This window comes from Oncorhynchus gorbuscha, linkage group LG15 (assembly GCF_021184085.1).
Source record: "Oncorhynchus gorbuscha isolate QuinsamMale2020 ecotype Even-year linkage group LG15, OgorEven_v1.0, whole genome shotgun sequence".
NCBI classification, from domain to species: domain Eukaryota; kingdom Metazoa; phylum Chordata; class Actinopteri; order Salmoniformes; family Salmonidae; genus Oncorhynchus; species Oncorhynchus gorbuscha.
In genome coordinates, this window is record NC_060187.1 from 20,221,153 (window position 1) to 20,243,021 (window position 21,869).

General features: G+C 42.5%; 1 protein-coding gene and 1 long non-coding RNA gene across 8 annotated transcripts in view; one reads left to right on the forward strand and one right to left on the reverse strand.

The window, feature by feature from the left end:
* Window positions 1-2,949, reverse strand: part of LOC123996714 (exocyst complex component 2-like) — a 101,695-nt gene extending 98,746 nt beyond the window's left edge. For 3 of the 6 annotated variants that reach the window (XR_006832027.1, XM_046300342.1, XM_046300346.1), the window contains exon 1: window positions 2,818-2,888. The gene's annotated coding sequence lies outside the window, so the exon portion shown is untranslated. Of the gene's footprint in view, window positions 1-1,908; window positions 2,070-2,817 lie in introns of those variants that run through there. The other 3 variants (XM_046300343.1, XM_046300345.1, XM_046300344.1) reach the window with 3 other exon arrangements.
* On the forward strand, window positions 1,883-17,201 carry LOC123996729. Of its 2 annotated transcripts, none has more exons than XR_006832030.1 (3): window positions 1,883-2,236; window positions 2,875-2,967; window positions 16,496-17,201. It is a non-coding gene; the product is annotated as an uncharacterized LOC123996729 (long non-coding RNA). The 2 variants fall into 2 exon arrangements; XR_006832028.1 differs by having other exon boundaries at window positions 1,896-2,231.
* Window positions 17,202-21,869: the final 4,668 nt, after the last annotated feature.

Genomic DNA, 21,869 nt, shown 5'->3' on the forward strand with positions numbered 1-21,869 from the left:
CACTGAGATGCAGTGCCTTAGACTGCTGCATCCATGTCTGTGTGTTAGTTATTTAACTGTACTAGAATACTTAAAAGGCCGTTAAAATCTTAAATATCGGTTATCGGTATAGGTATTTTTGGCAATGAAAAATATTGAATATCGGTATCAGCCAAAAATGTAATATCAGTGCATCACTAGTGTCAACCACAGAATGTTACACACACAGCGTAAAGGTTTAGACCATATTCAATAATTACTAAGAAAGGTTTTACATTTTGGGGGAATTTCAAAAAATCATTACAAAAATAATACATTAACTGAGAGGCCTGCACACCCACCCACACAACGCAATAATTCAGATCCTTTAACAAAGCTGAAAGGAGAACCACAAGAATACAATACCTATATTACTGTTAGTCTTCATTTTCCAGTTGATGTTAAACATACTGTATTCCTAGGTGTGATAACAAGACATGGCTTGAGTCTCATTAAGTTTGTGATACCTTAAGCTGTCGACCAGCAAGGGAAAGAGCTGCCTGTGCAGTCTCTCTCCCTCTCTCTCCAGCTGAAACAGCACACAGTGTACAACATGCGAGGACACACACACAGCAACAAGGGTCTGTGCTTTGACCTTTCATTTCTGAGGGTGACACAGCAGGGGTAATGTTCCTCTACCAATAAGAAGAACCCTCAACACTGATCCAACATGAAAAATGTGGCGCTCTGATATATTAAGGCAGCTGCTTGCCTATCTGACACACTTAGGCCTACATCATTTAGATGATACTAAGCTTAAAATCTTACAAAAAACAAATACAAAAAAAAAACTTACCAGTAACTTACATAAATGTAGGCTTCTGCCAAGTCTCATTTAGATCAGAAGTCTGTTAAAGTAGTTAAAAATTGATCCAAGGAGACTAAATACATCATTGTTATGTTAGAGCTAGGCTCTGTATGCTATAGTTTCAAAACACTGACCTTCTAGCTACCAATTATGGATGATTGAGAACACAGCAATATGCTGCTGTATCAGTGCAAAAGGATCATCTACCAACTGTCAATCACTAAAATCATGCCAATCAGGGTTGGCGGCTGTGCAGAGGCCATCCAGGACAGTGCCTCAGTGCCTGACATGATTCGCCTGACCTATCTGATGGGGTGTAATCATGCAGTAACTGGCCATAATGAAAGACAAACAGCTCTACAGTGTGGGCTCAGCCTAACTACACTCTGATGCAAGCAAACATTTTTATAATGATAATTTCACATTCTCAACATACTTCTATTGTTGTCATTTCCATGAATACAAATCATACAAGTAAGCTTGGAGAACACGCACACAAACAGTAACACTTCAGCTACACTACACGCGTTGCCATCAATGTGACGTTCTGCTACATAGTAACCCACCAAATTCAACTTTATTTCTCATTATTTCAATTCCCAAGAACAGGCGTCAGCCATTGCTAATTAAACCTCGGCGTAACGCAAGCAGTATAGCACCTGCCATGAATTTCAAAGGAAACATTCCCTCAATGGCTGGTGGCAATGCCGGGCTCCCGATGGCTTATTGAGGCCACATCAATAAAACAAAACAACAAGGGGAAATGGCCATTGGTTTGACAAGCCACTGTTTCCATTCTATCCTGCAGAGCTCCTCTACATCTGCAGAGTCAAATTTACACGTATAGCCCAAACATTGTATATTTCATGAGATTGACATTACATAGGCCTATGCATAAACATCAGACTGTTACCGTGGTTACCCCATGGAAATTCTGTCTGAAAGAAGTCGCCCTAAAAAAGACTACAATCCAGAATGTTGAATAAAATGATATTGACACTTCCTTTACCTATTGTCTGTGCTGTTGGTCCTTTTGACGGTAGGAAGTGGAGATACAATATCCACAGTAAAGTATTTTTTACCTGAGTTTTTGCGGCGCCGGTTTGTATCAATCTCTTGGCGCATTGCGCGTGATGCACAATATGGAAACAATAGCCGAATATAACCGAAAGTTGTGACCAAAGCACTTTCCCTCGCAATCAGCTGAAAGTGCTTGTGATATTTGCCAGCTGATTGCATGCGACAACGTTTGGTCTGTAGTACGGTTAAGCTCGGGCAAGTGTTTTGTCGCATGCGAATCACTTCAGAATAGTAAACACAAAACCGGAAATACTAGCCGCCGTACTGAAAGTCGGGTTAATAACACTTAATAACACGACACGAGGACAAAAACTGCTGACAACAGGTAAAGTAAGTTCAAATTACGTTTATTCAACATTCTGACTTGTAATTGGGGGTTCCCAAACGTTTTCACTCCCAGTCGGCAGGTAGATGAGTCAATGACCCCTTGAATGCGAAATCTGGGGCGTATATTACGCCGACTCTGTTTCAAAGTGTTTCGGGACCATACGAAACAGGGAGGGTCCTATCTCAATTTGTAGAATATAAATTCTCGTTTTACTTGCAAAATCGACTAATGATTACATTCATATGAGCATGTCAACAGTTAACGATGAGCAGGGTTGATTTTTTTGACAGGTCAATTGACACAGAGCTAGCTAGGGCAACTAACGTTGATAGCTAAACAAGTTCGTTCGCTGTCAGCCAAAATACATAGACTCTTAACAACCATCAGACAAACATTCATAGTAACGTGAGACCGTATTTCAATATAAGGCTGGACACTGTTAGCGAACTATCGAGTTGTCTAACGTTAGCTAGCTGGAAATGGAAACAATCTTCTGAAGCGATACGAACTAAGACCATGATAAATAGTTCATATTTGTGTCACAACATTTAGTTAAATAAATAGATAACATCGGGTAACTTACAATTAAGTGCTGTTGAAAGAAAAATCCCAGCTAACCTTTTCCGAAATCAACTTCCAGGTTGCCACTTCCTGCAACGACCAGTCGGGGATGATACATCACGCACTCTACTTTGCATCCCTTCAGAGCATAAGCTCACAATAGCTGAGTTGAGTGAGTAAAATGTTCTACGTTTTATATAGCTAAAATGCTTTATATATATATATATATATATCTAAACATATCTAAACATATCTATATGTATATCTAAACATATCTATATGTATATCTAAACATATCTATATGTATATCTAAACATATCTATATGTTTAGATATATATATATATCTAAACATATCTATATGTTTATATATATATAAACATATCTATATGTTTATATATATATATAAACATATCTATATGTAAACATATCTATATGTTTAGATATATATATATATATATATATATATATATATATATATCTAAACATATAGATATGTTTACATATAGATATGTTTATATATATATATAAACATATAGATATGTTTATATATATATATATAGATATGTTTAGATATATATGTCATAAGATGAACGCACCAATTTGTAAGTCGCTCTGGATAAGAGCGTCTGCTAAATGACTTAAATGTAAATGTAAATATATATCTAAACAAATAGATATGTTTAGATATATATAGATATAGATATAGATATGTTTAGATATATATATGTTTAGATATATAGATATAGATATGTTTAGATATATATATATATAGATATAGATATGTTTAGATATATATATATATATATATGTATATATATATATATATATATATATATATATATATCTATATATCTCTATATATATATATATATATGTCATGGTCAGTCGGCAGTCTCATGCATAATAAACAAGCCCTAGGTCCATATCATTGGGGTTATTTGGCCGGCATCTCTATATCATTGTGGCGATCTATATTGTCATTTGATATATCTCTATATATATCTATATATATATCCCCGTGATCTATGCCTTCTGAGAATATATAAACCCCCACTTCCCTCCATTCTGCTATAATAGAATATAATATATATCTATTAAAAACGGTAACATCTTATATATATATCTATATATAATTTTGAGCGCTCATCCAACTCAGAATTCAAAGGTGGGACTCTTTCTAGAGCCCACAGTAAGGACCGCTTCGCCACCTTCCTGTTCAAGTGAGCACAGCACAACAAGGTGAGTCCAAAAATCTAGCGTATGCTGCTGCATAAATTATGTAATATGCCAGGGATATACTGTCGCTAAGAAAGTAATACTAAGTGTATGTTGTGTAGTAAGCTGTTAGTAGCCCATGTGCATCACCCTAATAATTTGGTCTCATTCCTCCCTCATAACTTAGCCTACTGTTCTGACTTGATGGTGCACATATAGCCTGTTTTAGAGAAATGTAATCATCAAATATTGTAAGAGCTTTCATTGTCTGCTTCTATTGCCCTCTTTATTTAGCCTACGGTTCTGATTTGGTGTACAGGGAGAATACTGAGCTGTACATTTCAAAAGTTCTAAACAAATAGTTATACTGACTACGTCCTTCCTAGCTTGCTCATTAATATCTTAATCAAAATTACGATTGCTCGTTGTTCCCTTATGCCATAGTTTGTACATCTCAATTGTCAGAACTGTCAGTAGAAACCACATTTGTTTAAGCAAGTCAGCCATATCAGCTATGTTTTTAAAAAAGGCAGTAAATGAGGATGAATTAACTGTTTCGCGTCCAGACAAGGCTTTGCTGGTAGCCAAGTGTAGCAGTGGTAAGGATTCATTTAACGGTGCTGAAAAGAAAGCTCTGTTGTTGGGACGGCTTTACGTTTTCCCTTACAGTTTGTTTTCACCGTTATAGTGCAATGAATATATATTGTTTAGTGTTGTGTCGTGGCTTTGCTAGCATGCAGCAAACATGTTTTTGTTTTTTTTGTTCTTAGATTTTACATGCTAAAATCACCACTGCTACTGACTGATCTACAAATCACCTTGAATCATAAATAACGACTCATTATTACTTTTAGATTAGTCAGTCACAATTTACCCATGATACATCATGGTTTTGATGCCCTCAAACACGGCCATAATTTGGGTTTACAGAGCACTTTGTAGTGTACATTTTTCACAATTGTTGATTGTTTCTTTGAGAATAATAGCCCTATCATCTTTGAGGTGTGAAATATTGACAGTAGAAAATGCTTTACTGCTACAGATATTGCCCTGTTCATGTTCTGTGCCTGCCAAGCACACCGTAAAATTGTACCTGTGTCTTCCTCCTTCTCAAGTGCTTGTTTCTTATTAGGTCATTCTTGACTCGCTGGCTCTCAAAACAAGGAGCCCAAGCCAAACCTTGGGATGGCAACCGTTTATTTTCCTTGTCGGAAGTGAGGTTTGTGATATAAAACTCAAACATCTCATTGTGCTGGGTGGTTCACACAGACCTGCCCAATAACCTACTGCACAGCAAACATCCTACTATTATGCAACACTTCCAGGGAGCCGTCTGGCCGAGATTGACACATGTCTGGACTGGGTTGGTTGGTTTTCTGATGGAGAAAAATAACTCACCCACTTAGAATCAATAGTTGTCTCTATATACTGTGTCTTGCTATATGTATGTATTGACTTAGTAAAGCAATATAAGAACATTTTCAATTAGAAATACATGTTTAAGAACTAGACAAAAAATGGAATGTAAATGTACATGTATTTTAATTTGGGAGTCTGCATTGCTTCTACATCTGCATTGCTTGCTGTTTGGGGTTTAGGCTGGGTTTCTGTACAGCACTTTGTAAATGAATTTGATTGATTGATTCCCCATAGGAGTATTGGCTGTCTGGTTTTCCCCCCGCTTTATTTATTTTTGGGACTATTCCATTTGCTCCATTGCACCAGGTAACCCAAATCATGCGCAGTTACTGTTTTAGAATCTTCCACAAGGTTCTCTTGGCTCATTTGTGTACTAGTAGTGAAATGTTCTAAGCAAAATATTTCTGTGTAGAAGAATGTTCAATGTTTCTGTAGTAGAATGTTCCATGCAGAATATTTCTGTGTAGTAGAATGTTCAATGTTTCTGTAGTAGAATGTTCCATGCAAAATATTTCTGTGTAGTAGAATGTGTCAAGAACCGGCTCAACGCCCGTAAAAAAGGGAGACAACGTGGAGATAAGGAGTAACAAAAGATATATTTATTAACTAAAGCAACTAAGGAAAATATCCAATGGTGTGTGTAATCAGTAATCCGTAGTGTAAGTGAGTGTTTTGCATGCATGAATGAATGTGATAATGCTAGGTGTTGAAAGGTGCCAAAGCAAACAAACAAAAGGCCACCAAGAACCACAACACAATCTACAAAGGTGTCTGCATGGAGAGAGTCTCCTCCATGAATGTGGAAGAGGTCTATTTATCCTGGGAGACACCTGGCCCAGGTGTTTCCCATGAAGCTGACGACCCTCCCAACTCCGCCTACCGGCATCCTAATAAGGAAACAAGAACAAAGACAGAATACGGCAGACAAGAGTGGGAGGGTCGTCACATTCCCCCCCATAAAACCGGGGACCAACAAGGACCCCGGAACAACATACCGGCCTCCCACAGCCCAAATTGACACAGGCCCCTGCGTCCCAAATTGACACAGGCCCCTGACGTCCCAAATTGACACAGGCCCCTTGACGGCCCCCCCCAAATTGACACAGGCCCCTGCGTCCCAAATTGACACAGGCCCCTGCGTCCCAAATTGACACAGGCCCCTGCGTCCCAAATTGACGAGGGGTTATGTGTTCACACCTCCACCTGCACCAACCAACCTCCTCCTCCCCCCAGACCTCAGCAACCTTTGTGCATAGGAAGCAATATTTTAAGAGGAAAGAAGAACACAAGACCAGGAGGGAACAGACAGTAAAGATAGAACATGACAACCCGAAACAATGGTCAGTCACGTAAACATTCAGGGACATGGCACAAAAGACAACCAGCTACAAGCTCCAACGAAAAGAACATCAGGGTCCTTCTTAATTTTTACAACTCACAACGATTCATAGTCACTTCCAACGATTCATATATTTCACGTGCCCTACTCGTCAGTGGCACCTGCCAATAGCCTTTTAACAGGTCAAATTTGCTCACAAACTTAGCTGCACCGACTTGATCAACACAGTCCTCCCTCCGAGGAAGAGGAAATGAATCTGGCTTTGTGACACTGTTTACCTTACGGTAGTCCGTACAAAAACGGTTTGTTCCATCCGGTTTCCTGATCAAGATACAGGGAGAAGCCCAACTGGAGAAAGAAGGCTCTGCTATCTTACTCTCCAGCATGTACTTGACCTCAGCATCCAGACAACGTAGTTTCTCTGAAGAAACTCTATAGAACCGCTGACGAATGGGGTCAACACCTCCAATGTCAATATCATGTTCTATTAAGTTTGTACGTGTAGGTGTATCAGAAAACAAACCTGGAAATCTCTGAATCAGACCAACCATCTCTTTCCGCCCATCAACAGGTAGGTGAGTGAGAAGACTGTCTAAAATATCCAGTGTTTCTGAATTTTTCCATCTACCCTGCAATATACAATCGTCAGGACCAGGAACATCTTCCTCCTCATGCACAGATCTAGCACGACAAGAACCCAAGGAAACAACGGTATCAGCCAAAAGAACAGGTTTACCGTCCTCTGTAGAATCCCACTGTTCAGTCTCAGAGGAACGTGCATAATAGGGTTTTAACAGATTTACATGGCACAGCTGGTGTGCTTTCCTCCGTTCTGGAGTGGCAACTAGATAATTTTGCTCAGTGTACTGGCGCACCACTGTATATGGACCTTGAAACTTGGCTTGAAAAGGAGAACCAACAATTGGCAGCAGAGCAAGAACCTGGTCACCTGGACTAAAGTGACGAGGCTCAGTTCGGCGATCAAATATGCCCTTCATCCTCTCCTGTGAAGATAACTTATTTTTAGCCATTTCACCAGCCGTCACCGGAAATCACACACATACGATAACAGGGACTGAGGAGGCTCGAGAGACTTCCAGTCATCCTGGAGAACAGATAAAAGTCCACACACCCTATGTCCAAACACAAGGTCATTTGGACTGAAACCTGTGCTCTCCTGTGAAACTTCCCTAGCGGCTAACAGTAAACAAGGCAACCCCTCCTCCCAATCCTTATCCATCTCAGTACAATAAGCTCTCAACAAAGACTTAAGTGTTTGATGGAAACGTTCCAGTGCTCCTTGACTTTGCGCGTGATAGGCGCTAGACAAATTGTGTTTAATATGGAGCTGTTGAAGAACCCGACCAAACAGATTAGAGGTAAAATTAGATCCTTGATCACTCTGAATGACCTTTGGGATTCCAAACAATGAGAGAAACTGAGTCAAAGCTTTTAACACCGATTTAGTCGTGATAGATCGGAGAGGATAGGCAGCAGGAAACCTAGTGGTCTGACACATCACAGTGAACAGGTAACTGCTACCCTTTTTAGAACGGGGCAGAGGACCCACACAGTCAATAATCAGATACTCAAAAGGTTGGCTGAGTACAGGAATAGGAAACAATGGTACTTGTTTAATAGCTTGATTAGGCTTACCAGTTAATTGACAGGTGTGACAAGTTTTGATAAAATCAGAAACATCCCTCTTTAATCTAGGCCAAAAGAAATGTCTTAATATGCGATTGTAGGTTTTCCTCACCCCCATATGTCCAGCAACGTCGCTGTGAGAAGTTTCCAACACCAACTCATGAAGCTTAACGGGTACAACAACCTGACTAATTGCCTCCCCCAGAAAAACACTATCATGAGACACCCACTTTCTCATCAGGACATCCTCTTGGAGAAAATAGCCATGGGCGACATCTCCCAACTGTTCTATAGGCACAATTTGATCACGCAACTCTTCCAACGTGGGGTCATCCCGTTGCGCATTGATTAGATCTGAGTGGGTTACAGATAACGGGATAACAGGGAAAACAGTGACATACTTTGTATTATTATCATTAGTCGGCGCAGTGACCAGTTCGCCACGGCTCATAGAACGTGTCACTGCACACGCAGAGAACACCTCTGGGAAACTCTACACTCTCATCAGGAATCCCAACAAATGACGGCTTAGTGGAAACCACTAGAGATGGAAACACGACAGGCCATACACGCTCACCAGCCAAGTTATTCCCAAGGATAACATCGATACCCTCAATAGGCAACGAAGGACGCACACCCACAACAACTTCACCCTTCACCAGCCCACAATCCAACATCAGTTTATGCAATGGAACTGACAGAGTGTTCAAACCTATTCCCCTAATTAGAACACTATTCCCCGAATCAGTCTCAGCAGAAAAGGGTAACACAGACTCCAACACAAATGATTCAGAGGCACCTGTGTCTCTCAGGATCTTAAGTGGCACTAGGTCTTTACTTCCTAACATAGACACAAAACCTTCTGTAATGAAAGGTAAATAGTCTGGATCAATATGGACTTTCACATTCTCCTGGGCCTGAGGAAATGAGTCATGAATGAACTGATGTGGAACAGGTGCAGCTAACGCAGTAGGCTTAGATTTAGCGTAAGCACCCTTTGACCTGAGAAGTGGACATTCGTTTTTCCAGTGACCTGAACCTTGACAGTAGTGACACTCCTGCCCAAAGTCAGCTTTACCATGGGAGTCAGGTTCAACCCTAGTTGAATAGAACTCTGCCCGAGAACCAAAGTATCTCGGTGAGCGAAGCCCAAATCTATCCGAACGCCCCCACTCTTTCCGAATACAGGGCTCTGCAAAGACACTTTTGTGAGTCAACACATACTCGTCCGCCAAAACCGCAGCTTCAGCAACATTCTTTACTTTCTGTTCATTAATATACGTGGCAATACGATCAGGAATTGTGTCCTTAAATTGCTCTAACATAATCAGATCACACAGCCCTTGGAAAGTCACAACTGCAGAGGCGGAACACCAGCGATTAAACTGTAAAGATAACTGTCGCGCAAACTCAACATGAGTCTGGTTATCATCCCTTTTTAAAGTTCTAAATCATTGGCGGTAAGCCTCAGGGACCAATTCATAAATCTGTAACACAGCTGTTTTAACTTTATCATAACTGGCACTGTCGTGTACACTAAGAGCTGAATATGCTTCCTGCGCTTTACCAGTCAGCACACACTGCAACATTAAAGTGAGGTCAGAATCAGGCCAACTCCTAGCGTCAGCAACCCGCTCAAACAACGAAAAGAATGTCTCGGGGTCCCTTTCATTAAACCGAGGCAATAACCGTAAGTTCCCAACAATATCAAATGTCTCTGGGGCACGACCAAAAGCAGAACTACCCCTAGGTAAATCTGGGTCACCTTTCCAAAACAAACTCTCCCCTGAGATCTTTCCTTCGCTAACCAACTCTATACGTTCTTGTTGCAACTTGATTTTAGCATGCTCCATATCTTGTTTAAATGCCAATTCCTTTTCATATTTTACACGATCATGCTCTAGCTTCTCACGATCATGCTCTAGCTGTAACAAAAGCAGTTCTTTCTGCTGTTCAAAAAGAAGGCTACTAGGCCTAACCGATGGAATGGCCATTGTAACGTTATGGGGAGACGACAAATCCTCAGCAGAGGCTGGCCCAGTGGTAACTTCAAGAATACCACTCTCCATCAGATTGGCCTTCAATATCAACCTAATAGAATTCTTTAGACGTTTATCACTAATCTCAACCTTGCCGTGTTCCGCGACCTTCAACAGCTGTTCTTTAGTACCTAAATCTAACAATTCCTCTGATGGAGAGCGAATGAACTTATCTACATAAGACACCATAATCACACAAAAAAAATTCTCGCTCTTCCCTTCTGCTGAGCACACTAGACCACAACCCGAGAATTGACAATCACCCTGAGCACCACAGAAGAGATATGAGATATGGAGCTTCCCCAAAACCTACAATAACTCAACCCTAGTCTTCGTGCAGATTTGCGGTGGGAATTTACGCACTGTAGCCCGCTGGCAAGGAAATAGAACTCCCCAGCATGCTGACAAATTCTACCAAGCCACGGATGTGCCCCCGAGACAACTGCTCAGTCCACAGACACCACACAAAAATAACAAACATTAACCATGCCCAACATATTCCAAAAAATGAAACACGTCGCTAAACCTATCAGGGGAAAAAGGCTATAGCTCCGGGTAGCAAGTTCCAATACCCTACCCAAATCTCCCACCGAGGTACACAGCAGATTACTCACCTCAGACTGACATTCCAACAGAAAGTAGAACAAGAGTTCAGGCTAGGCAGGGCCTGGAAACTAACCATTATACTCTCCAACACAGCACACAAACCTAACAACAAAGGCAACCAATACTGGGCATATCAAACTCAAACAAAATATTCAAACCAAACGCGTACCTCCACGGTCTCCCAAACCAATAGTTCAAAGATCCCGGATGAGCCCCCACTAGTCACGAACCGGCTCAAAGCCCGTAACAAAAGGGAGACAACGTGGAGATAAGGAGTAACAAAAGATATATTTATTAACTTAAGCAACTAAGGAAAATATCCAATGGTGTGTGTAATCAGTAATCCGTAGTGTAAGTGAGTGTTTTGCATGCATGAATGAATGTGATAATGCTAGGTGTTGAAAGGTGCCAAAGCAAACAAACAAACGGCCACCAAGAACCACACCACAATCTACAAAGGTGTCTGCATGGAGAGAGTCTCCTCCATGAATGTGGAAGAGGTCTATTTATCCTGGGAGACACCTGGCCCAGGTGTTTCCCATGAAGCTGACGACCCTCCCAACTCCGCCTACCGGCATCCTAATAAGGAAACAAGAACAAAGACAGATTACGGCAGACAAGAGTGGGAGGGTCGTCACACTATATTTCTGTGTAGTAGAATGTTCAATGTTTCTGTAGTAGAATGTTCCATGCGGAATATTTCTGTGTAGTAGAATGTTCAATGTTTCTGTAGTAGAATGTTCCTTGCAGAATATTTCTGTGTAGTAGAATGCAGAATTTTTCCGTAGTAGTTCAGTTCTCAGGGTCGTGTCTAGGGTCTGTGAAAACAGGAGCTGGTTGGCGCGTCTACTTTAAGTGGTCATGAAACCCAATGGCGTGTAATGGACAGCTGGAACTTGGCGTCAGATTTCTCCCAGAATCCTTGGTCGCCGGGCCACCACGCCTCGCATGCGAATCCCTCAGAACTCTAACTTGTGGGGGAAAAACAAGAACAAAAAAAACCATTACGACTCCCTCTGGTCAAAGCACCAAAACCCCTCAAGTTCTGGAAGGAGCACCAGTCCAGTCCTTGCCGGTATGCGTAATATGAAACCATTATTCTTACTTCTTGGCAAAGGGCTGCAGTAGCCTACCCCTGGGAGCTGAGAAGGCCCAAATCCTACAAAGTCATTACCTTAAATTAGCCCTTACAGAGCCAGTCAGAGCCTAAGCATCCACTCAAACTCACTGCAATGTGCTGGACCTGGGCCACAGCAATGAAGAGATTGGGTAGTCGCCAAACCAACCACCAACTGCCCAAATCACAGTTTGATCCCTCCATTATCACATTAACCCTGGCTAATTGGAAAATACAGGTTCCCCAGAGGGGCGGGGGGGGGCTGGGTGGCCAGGTCTTATCATACAGAAACACGCTCTGCCGTGCCTTGGACAATTTGGTGAGATAAATATGTTGGTATCAGCGCTCAGAGCTCCAGTGTGCCTGGGTGGTCTCTCCCTGACTCCCTGTTGCAGCTCTAATGATGCTGCCTGTGTCTTTCCCAGAACAAGTGGAAATGCCGCAGTGATGCACCGTGAAAAGAGAAAGGAGGAAAGGAGCTCAGACTCCCAGCTGGCATCTATAGCATGACCAGAATATTCTCTTTGGTGTTTGGAGTATCGTAGACACTTCAGAGAGTCGCTAGTTGCAGACAGACCTAGGTCAAATACATAAGTCACATACTTTCAAATACTTACGCTGTGCTTGATTTGGTTTACCCAGTACAATTTGAACCAATGGAATAGTCCCAAAAGTGCACATTTCAGTGTAAAATAGTTCAGGTGTTTTCTACAGAGAGCCAGTGAAGTCATTCTAACCCCCAGCTACACCAGGACTAGAGACCCCCCACCCCTACATTCATCCCTCTGTCCCATGGCACACGCTGTGTTGGCACCGTAGCTCACCCCCAAAACCATCTATTGTTCATTGTTTGTCTTTCATATTCTTTTCCCATGGGCCCCTGGCCAGCAAGAGGAAGAGCTCAATGTAAATATTACCCCACCCCCCTCCTCCTCAGCCTCCCTCCCCATTGACACCTCCACCATCTCCTGGCTTGCCCCATCCTCCTGCCTCTCTCTCAAGAGTGAACAGACAACCAGTGGGTGAGCACTTCCTTCCTAGTAAAAGGGGGTTGGGAGGGGAGGGGATGGGGGGGGGGGGTTGTCTCTGTAGTTCAGATCCAACAGGCCACATCAAATAAGGGACAATCGATCAATGCCAGAGAGAGCACTGCTATGAGACACTACCGTTGTGTTGTCATTACCATTACCCTACCATGGGACTGGGCTGTGTGGATGGATTGTTGGCACCAAATAGATGCATGTAGACATGTAGACATCAATTAAATGCGTTAAAGTGTAATCAAACATGCTAAGACAAGGCTAATGAATTCATAAAGGAACACGGAAGTGTTTTGCACAAAGGACAGGGAATGGTTTGGCGAAATGCTGTGGAGTCAGGGATTGTGCCCTATAGCAGAGTATTACGAAGTCCATATTGTTCTTGTTTTATGAACCAAGGTAAATCTCTCACAGGTGTTTTAGAGCCCATATATGATGCTGTGCTTGTAATGTTGCTGTGCCTGTAATTATGTAATCTGTTCTTAATTAATTTACTCTGTTTAGGATAGCAGATTAAAAACAACTGTTAACTCTATAATGCTCACCGATTGCCTTTCTGACCAAGCACAGTTCTGCTAAAGCACAGGACTATTATGTATTATTGTAAATAAGCAAGGTCAGTACTCAGTAACAGAAAATCATTTTCTCTCAGCTTGTGACCAAAGAACACCAGAGTGTTCAAAAGTGTCAAATATCAGAACATTCATCATGTCAATGTAAAGGTCATTGATCAGAGGTCCACATCTCCACAGTAACTGCTATATGCAATACTCATGTATTGCACCTAATATTAATAAATTATAACTTCTGTCCAGTACCTGTCAACATGTAAAACATACACAGCCCTGGGTTCCAGTCGAAATTAAGAAAGGCTAAGGAACTCCTGACCATGTGTGGCTAATCGCTAGCCTCTCCTGAATGGCTCTCGCCTGCTTTCCTGGAGGGGCTAGTCACTTTCCCTGGCCTCGGAGTGAGAGTTTGGGCTCTGGAAATCCAGGCCGATGCCAGGCTTAGGTTGGAAAAGCACTAGGATACATGCAATTGGGCAGAGAAAGAGAGTGAGAGCTGGGAGGAACAGATACCATTTCAGTCAGCCTGCTGATGCTACTGGGTGGAGGACAGAGCACAAAGTGAGGAAGTGGAAGGAGAGATGTAGAGAGAAGATGGAGAGATGTAGAGAGAAGATGGAGAGGAATAGTGTGTATATCGATGTACCTTTCTAACACGTCTCTGCCATGCTGTTGTCATAGTGTTGCATTCTTCTCAGATGCTTTACCTGAAGTGACATTTGAGGCTGGAATGTCAACACTTAGAAAGGTAGTAATTCAATAAAACTGTTGTTCAGGTTGTGTATTAGATGTTCGTTTATTAGTTGCACATCAGCCAGCTTTCTGGAGATCATATGTACGTCTAGGGTCTGAATCTGCTGGGAAAAGCTGTCAAGATAACCCCTACGTCTCTCCATAGCTTGGTCAATACAATACGTACATGATACGAGAGAGAGGAAGGCAGACTGATGTGTTCCCTGTGTTCTCGGCGTTACTCTGGACCCTGATCTCTCTTTTGACGAACATATCAAGACCGTGTCAAGGACAGCTTTTTTCCATCTACGTAACATTGCAAAAATCAGAAACTTTCTGTCTAAAAATGATGCAGAAAACTTAATCCATGCATTTGTTACTTCTAGGTTAGACTACTGCAATACTCTACTTTCTGGCTACCCTGATAAAGCACTAAATAAACTTCAGTTAGTGCTAAATACGGCTGCTAGAACCAATAAATGTGATCATATTACTCCAGTGCTAACCTCCCTCCCTACACTGGCTTCCTGTTAAGGCAAGGGCTGATTTCCAGGTTTTACTGCTAACTTACAGAGCATTACATGGGCTTGCTCCTACCTATCTCTCTGATTTGGTCCTGCCGTACATACCTACATGTACGCTACGGTCACAAGACGCAGGCCGCCTAATTGTCCCTAGAACTTCTAAGCAAACAGCTGGAGGCAGGGCTTTCTCCCATAGAGCTCCAGTTTTATGGATTGGTCTGCCTACCCATGTGAGAGACGCAGACTCGGTCTCAACCTTTAAGTCTTTACTGAAGACTCATATCTTCAGTGGGTCATATGATTGAGTGTAGTCTGGCCCAGGAGTGTGAAGGTGAACGTAAAGGCTCTGGAGCAACGAACCGCCCTTGCTGTCTCTGCCTGGCCGGTTCCCCTCTTTCCACTGGGATTCTCTGCCTCTAACCCTATTACAGTGGCTGAGTCACTGGCTTACTGGTGCACTTTCATGCCGTCCCTAGGAGGGGTGTGTCACTTGAGTTGAAGATATCCCTCTAGTGGTGTGGGGGCTGTGCTTTGGCAAAGTGGGTGGGGTTATATCCTTCCTGTGTCTCCTGGCCCCTCCTGTCTCAGCCTCCAGTATTTATGCTGCAGTAGTTTATGTGTCGGGGGGGGATAGGGTCAGTCTGTTATATCTGGAGTATTTCTCCTGTCTTATCCAGTGTCCTGTGTGAATTTAAGTATGCTCTCTCTAATTCTCTCTTTCTTTCTCCCTCTCGGAGGACCTGAGCCCTAGGACCATGCCTCAAGACTACCTGGCATGATGACTCCTTGCTGTCCCCAGTCCACCTGGCTGTGCTGCTGCTCCAGTTTCAACTGTTCTGCCTGCGGCTATGGAATCCTAACCTGTTCACCGGACGTGCTACCTATCCCAGACCTGCTGTTTTCAACTCTCTAGAGACAGCAGGAGTGGTAGAGATACTCTTAATGATCGGCTATGAAAAGCCAACTGACATTTACTCCTGAGGTGCTGACTTGCTGCACCCTCGACAACTACTGTGATTATTATTATTTGATCATGCTTATCATTTATGAACATTTGAACATCTTGGCCATGTTCTGTTATAATCTCCACCCGGCACAGCCAGAAGAGGACTGGCCACCCCTCATAGCCTGGTTCCTCTCTAGGTTTCTTCCTAGGTTTTGGCCTTTCTAGGGAGTTTTTTCTAGACCTGCATTGCTTGCTGTTTGGGTTTTAGGCTGGGTTTCTGTACAGCACTTTGAGATATCAGCTGATGTACGAAGGGCTATATAAATAAATTTGATTTGATTCTCATAAAAGCCAGTCAATAGAAAATGTACCTTTCCCTGGGGACCAGCGTTTCCCAACATGGCCGCCTGCCTGCTGCAATATAGGTCAGGTCCTTCAGCCAGTATCCCTCTAATGAATAGTGACAGCTCAGAGTGTGTGAACTGCTGTTTGTTGTTTGTCAACAGGCGGAGCTTGTTACATGGTTGATGTTTGTTTATTGGATGGGTCGATGCCAGGATGAAACCCGGACTGCAATCAGGGAGACAGCAGGACGCAGCTGGGCCCTGAGTGAGGTCATTGGATTGACTGAGGCAACGTGCCGCTGAGACACTATGGGGTTGATGGTGGGTGTAAGAGGACACATTATGGGGTCAAAGATCATCCGACATGGTTGGCACTATTGTCATTACTATCTGTGTCCGTCACTGTGAATGCTAATAATATCCTGGGTGTTACAACGATGTAGTAATCCAAGATTGTCCATTTAATATGAGCACACAACACTATAAAGACATGAAACCCAAATGCTTCATACTTTCATGAACTTGAACAGAAAATGTTGCACAGTATAGTGTTATGGATGAGTCGGAGCAGAGGAAGGGAGAGGAGCAGAGGAAGGGAGACGATAACTGGACTGACTGCGCTGAAGAGATGGTCTTAAATGTGGTGACCACTAATACTGTAACCACAACCCATCGTTTCCATCCCCTAGATTACACTAAAAGGTTTAAAGCTACAGTTTGGGATTGGGGAAGCTTCAATGGTAATTTCCTATAGGATTCAACCAGACACACATCATCAACCGTAATGATCTTAATGACTATTAACTGGACTTATGTATACAGAACCAGTCAAACTTTTGCAAACCTGTCATCAAGGCAAAGGGTTCAAAATAAACATCATTGCTTTCTTTTTTTTGTTGTGAACCTTGTATTGTCAATGGAATGCTCCGTCTTCTTCTGATATAAACTACCGTTCCGGAAGAAAGCAAACGAAAGAAAGAGGAAACATCCTCTCTTTCTCCTCTGTGAAACACCCTGTTCTGATTAATACATAAAAGGTGGTCCCCCTTTTATTTGAAGACTCTTCCACTTTGGAAGAGTTCACTATCGTTCTACAATGTAGAAAATAGTAAAATAAAGAAAAACCCTTGAATGAGTAGGTGTGTCCAAACCCTATGACAAACAAATGAAACATTACAGTACATTAACATTTTAGTAATTTAGCAGGCGCTCTTATCCAGAGTGACTTGACTGGTCCCCTGTGGGAATCAAACCCACAACCCTGGCGTTGTAAGCTCCATGCTCTACCAACTGAGCCACACAGGACCACAGTTTAACATGTAGGAGAAGTTGAAAGCTGCATGAAAAGGAGCAGAGCGGGTGGTCTAGATGCTGTCCTAGGTCCAGGAGGGAAGAATCCGGACCATCTACTGCTTAAGTGCGTTTGATAGTGTCACCGACGCGGGCCGCTCCCTAGGACTGTGGGCTCTCGTTTTCTTCGTGGCCGACGCGAGTAAGACATTTAAGCATGTTAACCCTCGCTGCATCCCCAGAGCTTTTGCAGACCAGCTGGCTGGAGTGTTTATGGACATATTCAATCTCTCCTTATCCCAGTCTGCGGTCCCACTTGCTTCAAGATGTCCACCATTGTTCCTGTACCCATGAAAGCAAAGTTAACTGAACTAAATGGTAGCCTAGTGGTAAGAGCGGTAGGCCAGTAACCGAAAGGTTGCTGGATCGGATTCCCGAGCTGACAAGGTGAAAATCTGTTGTTCTGCCCCTGAGCAAGGCAGTTAACTCACTGTTCCCCGGGTGCTGTGGATGTTGATTTAAGCCAGCCCCCCACACCTCTCTGATTCAGAGGGGTTGGGTTAAATGTGGGAGACACATTTCAGTTGAAGGCATTCAGTTGTACAGCTGACTAGGTCTCCCCTTTTCCTTAAATGGCTATCGCCCCATAGCACCCACTTCTGTCATCATGAAGTGCTTTGAGAGGCTAGTTAAGGATCATATCACCTCCACCTTACCCGACACAACTAGACCCACTGCAATTGCATACCGCCCCAGTAGATCCACGGATGATGCCGTTGCACTGCACACTGCCTAACCCATCTGGACAAGAGGAATACCTATGTAAGAATACTGTTCATTGAGTACAGCTTAGCCTTCAACACCATAGTACGCTCCAAGCTCATCATTAAGCTTGGGGCTCTGGATCTGAACCCCGCTCTGTGCAACTGGGTCCTGGACTTCCTGACGGGCCGCCCCCAGGTGGTGAATATAGTAAACAACTCTTCCACTATACTGATCCTCAACACAGCGGCCCCTTAAATTATGCATGCTCAGCTACCCATGTACTACCCCTAAGACCCTCACAAACTTTTAAAGATGCACCATTGACAGATCCTGTCGGGCTGTATCACCTCCTGGTATGGCAACTGCACCTTCCGCAACCGCAGGGCTTTCCCGAGGGTGGTGTGGTCTGCCCAACTTACAGTGCCTTGCGAAAATATTCAGCCCCCTTGAACTTTGACCTTTTGCCACATTTCAGGCTTCAAACATAAAGATATAAAACAGTATTTTTTTTGTGAAGAATCAACAACAAGTGGGACACAATCATGAAGTGGAACGACATTTATTGGATATTTCAAACTTTTTTAACAAATCAAAAACTGAAAAATTGGGCGTGCAAAATTATTCAGCCCCTTTACTTTCAGTGCAGCAAACTCTCTCCAGAAGTTCAGTGAGGATCTCTGAATAATCCAATGTTGACCTAAATGACTAATGATGATAAATACAATCCACCTGTGTGTAATCAAGTCTCCGTATAAATGCACCTGCACTGTGATAGTCTCAGAGGTCCGTTAAAAGCGCAGAGAGCATCATGAAGAACAAGGAACACACCAGGCAGGTCCGAGATACTTTTGTGAAGAAGTTTAAAGCCGAATTTGGATACAAAAATATTTCCCAAGCTTTAAACATCCCAAGGAGCACTGTGCAAGAGATAATATTGAAATGGAAGGAGTATCAGACCACTGCAAATCTACCAAGACCTGGCCGTCCCTCTAAACTTTCAGCTCATACAAGGAGAAGACTCATCAGAGATGCAGCCAAGAGGCCCATGATCACTCTGGATGAACTGCAGAGATCTACAGCTGAGGTGGGAGACTCTGTCCATAGGACAACAATCAGTCGTATATTGCACAAATCTGGCCTTTATGGAAGAGTGGCAAGAAGAAAGCCATTTCTTAAAGATATCCATAAAAAGTGTCGTTTAAAGTTTGCCACAAGCCACCTGGGATACACACCAAACATGTGGAAGAAGGTGCTCTGGTCAGATGAAACCAAAATTGAACTTTTTGGCAACAATGTAAAACGTTATGTTTGACGTAAAAGCAGCACAGCTCATCACCCTGAACACACCATCCCCACTGTCAAACATGGTGGTGGCAGCATCATGGTTTGGGCCTGCTTTTCTTCAGCAGGGACAGGGAAGATGGTTAAAATTGATGGGAAGATGGATGGAGCCAAATACAGGACCATTCTGGAAGAAAACCTGATGGAGTCTGCAAAAGACCTGAGACTGGGACGGAGATTTGTCTTCCAACAAGACAATGATCCAAAACATAAAGCAAAATCTACAATGGAATGGTTCAAAAATAAACATATCCAGGTGTTAGAATGGCCAAGTCAAAGTCCAGACCTGAATCCAATCGAGAATCTGTGGAAAGAACTGAAAACTGCTGTTCACAAATGCTCTCCATCCAACCTCACTGAGCTCGAGCTGTTTTGCAAGGAGGAATGGGAAAAAAATTCAGTCTCTCGGTGTGCAAAACTGATAGAGACATACCCCAAGCGACTTACAGCTGTAATCGCAGCAAAAGATGGCGCTACAAAGTAGTAACTTAAGGGGGCTGAATAATTCTGCACGCCCAATTTTTCAGTTTTTGATTTGTTAAAAAAAGTTTGAAATATCCAATAAATGTCGTTCCACTTCATGATTGTGTCCCACTTGTTGTTGATTCTTCAAAAAAAATACAGTTTTATATCTTTATGTTTGAAGCCTGAAATGTGGCAAAAGGTCGCAAAGTTCAAGGGGGCCGAATACTTTCGCAAGGCACTGTATCACCGGGGGGCACACTGTCTGCCCTGCAGGACACCTACAGCACCCAATGTCACAGGAAGGTCAAAAAGATTATCAAGGACATCAACCATCCGAGCCACGGCCAGTTCGCCATGCCATCATCCAGAAGGTGAGGTCAGTACAGTTGCATTAAAGCTAGGTCCGAGACATCGAAAAACATCTCTCATGGCCATCAGACTGTTAAAAAGACGGCCTCCACCCAGTAACTTGCCCTGAAATTAGTCACTGTCACATAGACATGGAATACTGGTCACTTTAATAACAGAACACTGATCACTTTAATGATGTTTACGTTCTGTTTTACTCAGTATAATACTGTATTCTAGTCAAGGCCATCCTATTCAACGATTGCTGTTTATAAACTATTCTATCCTACGTATTCTACAGATATACTACATATTCTATCCACATACTGTCCATAATGTCTATACATCCCATCACACATATGTATATATTTATACTCCGGACTCCAACATTTTTCGTCCTGATACTTCTATATTTCTTAATTCCATTATTTTACTTTATGTGTGTTGATAGATATTACTGCACTGTTGAAGCTAGCAAGACAAGCATTTTGCTACACCCTTAATAACGTCTGCTAAATATTATGAGTATGCAACCAATCAAATTTGATTTGATTTGATACACAGGCTGATGTGTTATGGTACTGGCCAGAAGGGGGCGCATCAGAACATCATTTTGAAATGACCAGAGTGGATACAGCAGTACACGTGGTTACCTCAGGGTTAGAGGAAAGGAGGACCGAAATAGAAAGGGGTTATGGAGAAGTAGAGAAAAGTAAGAGATAAAGGAAGGTAATGAGATCATGAGGGTGCTATATTACACGTCGTCACCTTGATACCCTCCAAACCCTTACTTTCTCAGTTCCTTGGTGACTGCAGCAGACTCTACCGTCTTTATCCATTGTTTACAGTACAACACAACTGTTGACACAGACACAGACATGCAATACCATGGAAGACTAGACATGTGACATGAGGTCATGTCATACACACTGTATTTAGTGGCCTACATTACAATAATGTTATTTCATATATATCTTGATCTTGGTCCTCTGACCTATATATAATCAAATCAAATTGTATTGCAGGCAAACAATGTAAACAATTAACAAAAGACAGTGTCTCAGAATCTGGTTGTGAAATTGGTTTTGAATGAACGAATGGGACATGTCCCATATGTGTGTGTGTGTGGCTGTGTGTTTTTGAGAATTGTATAAAATTTGTGTTCAGTTGTGTTACGGTCTACAAAAATACGTAGAGTATGTTGAGCTGTGAATGCGTACGTATTTGTATACAGTATACATGTGTGGGTCGGGAGTATGAGGAGTATGAGTATGTTAACACTGTCACGGAGGACAGGGAGAGGAAGCCAAACACAGAGCATTCTTTG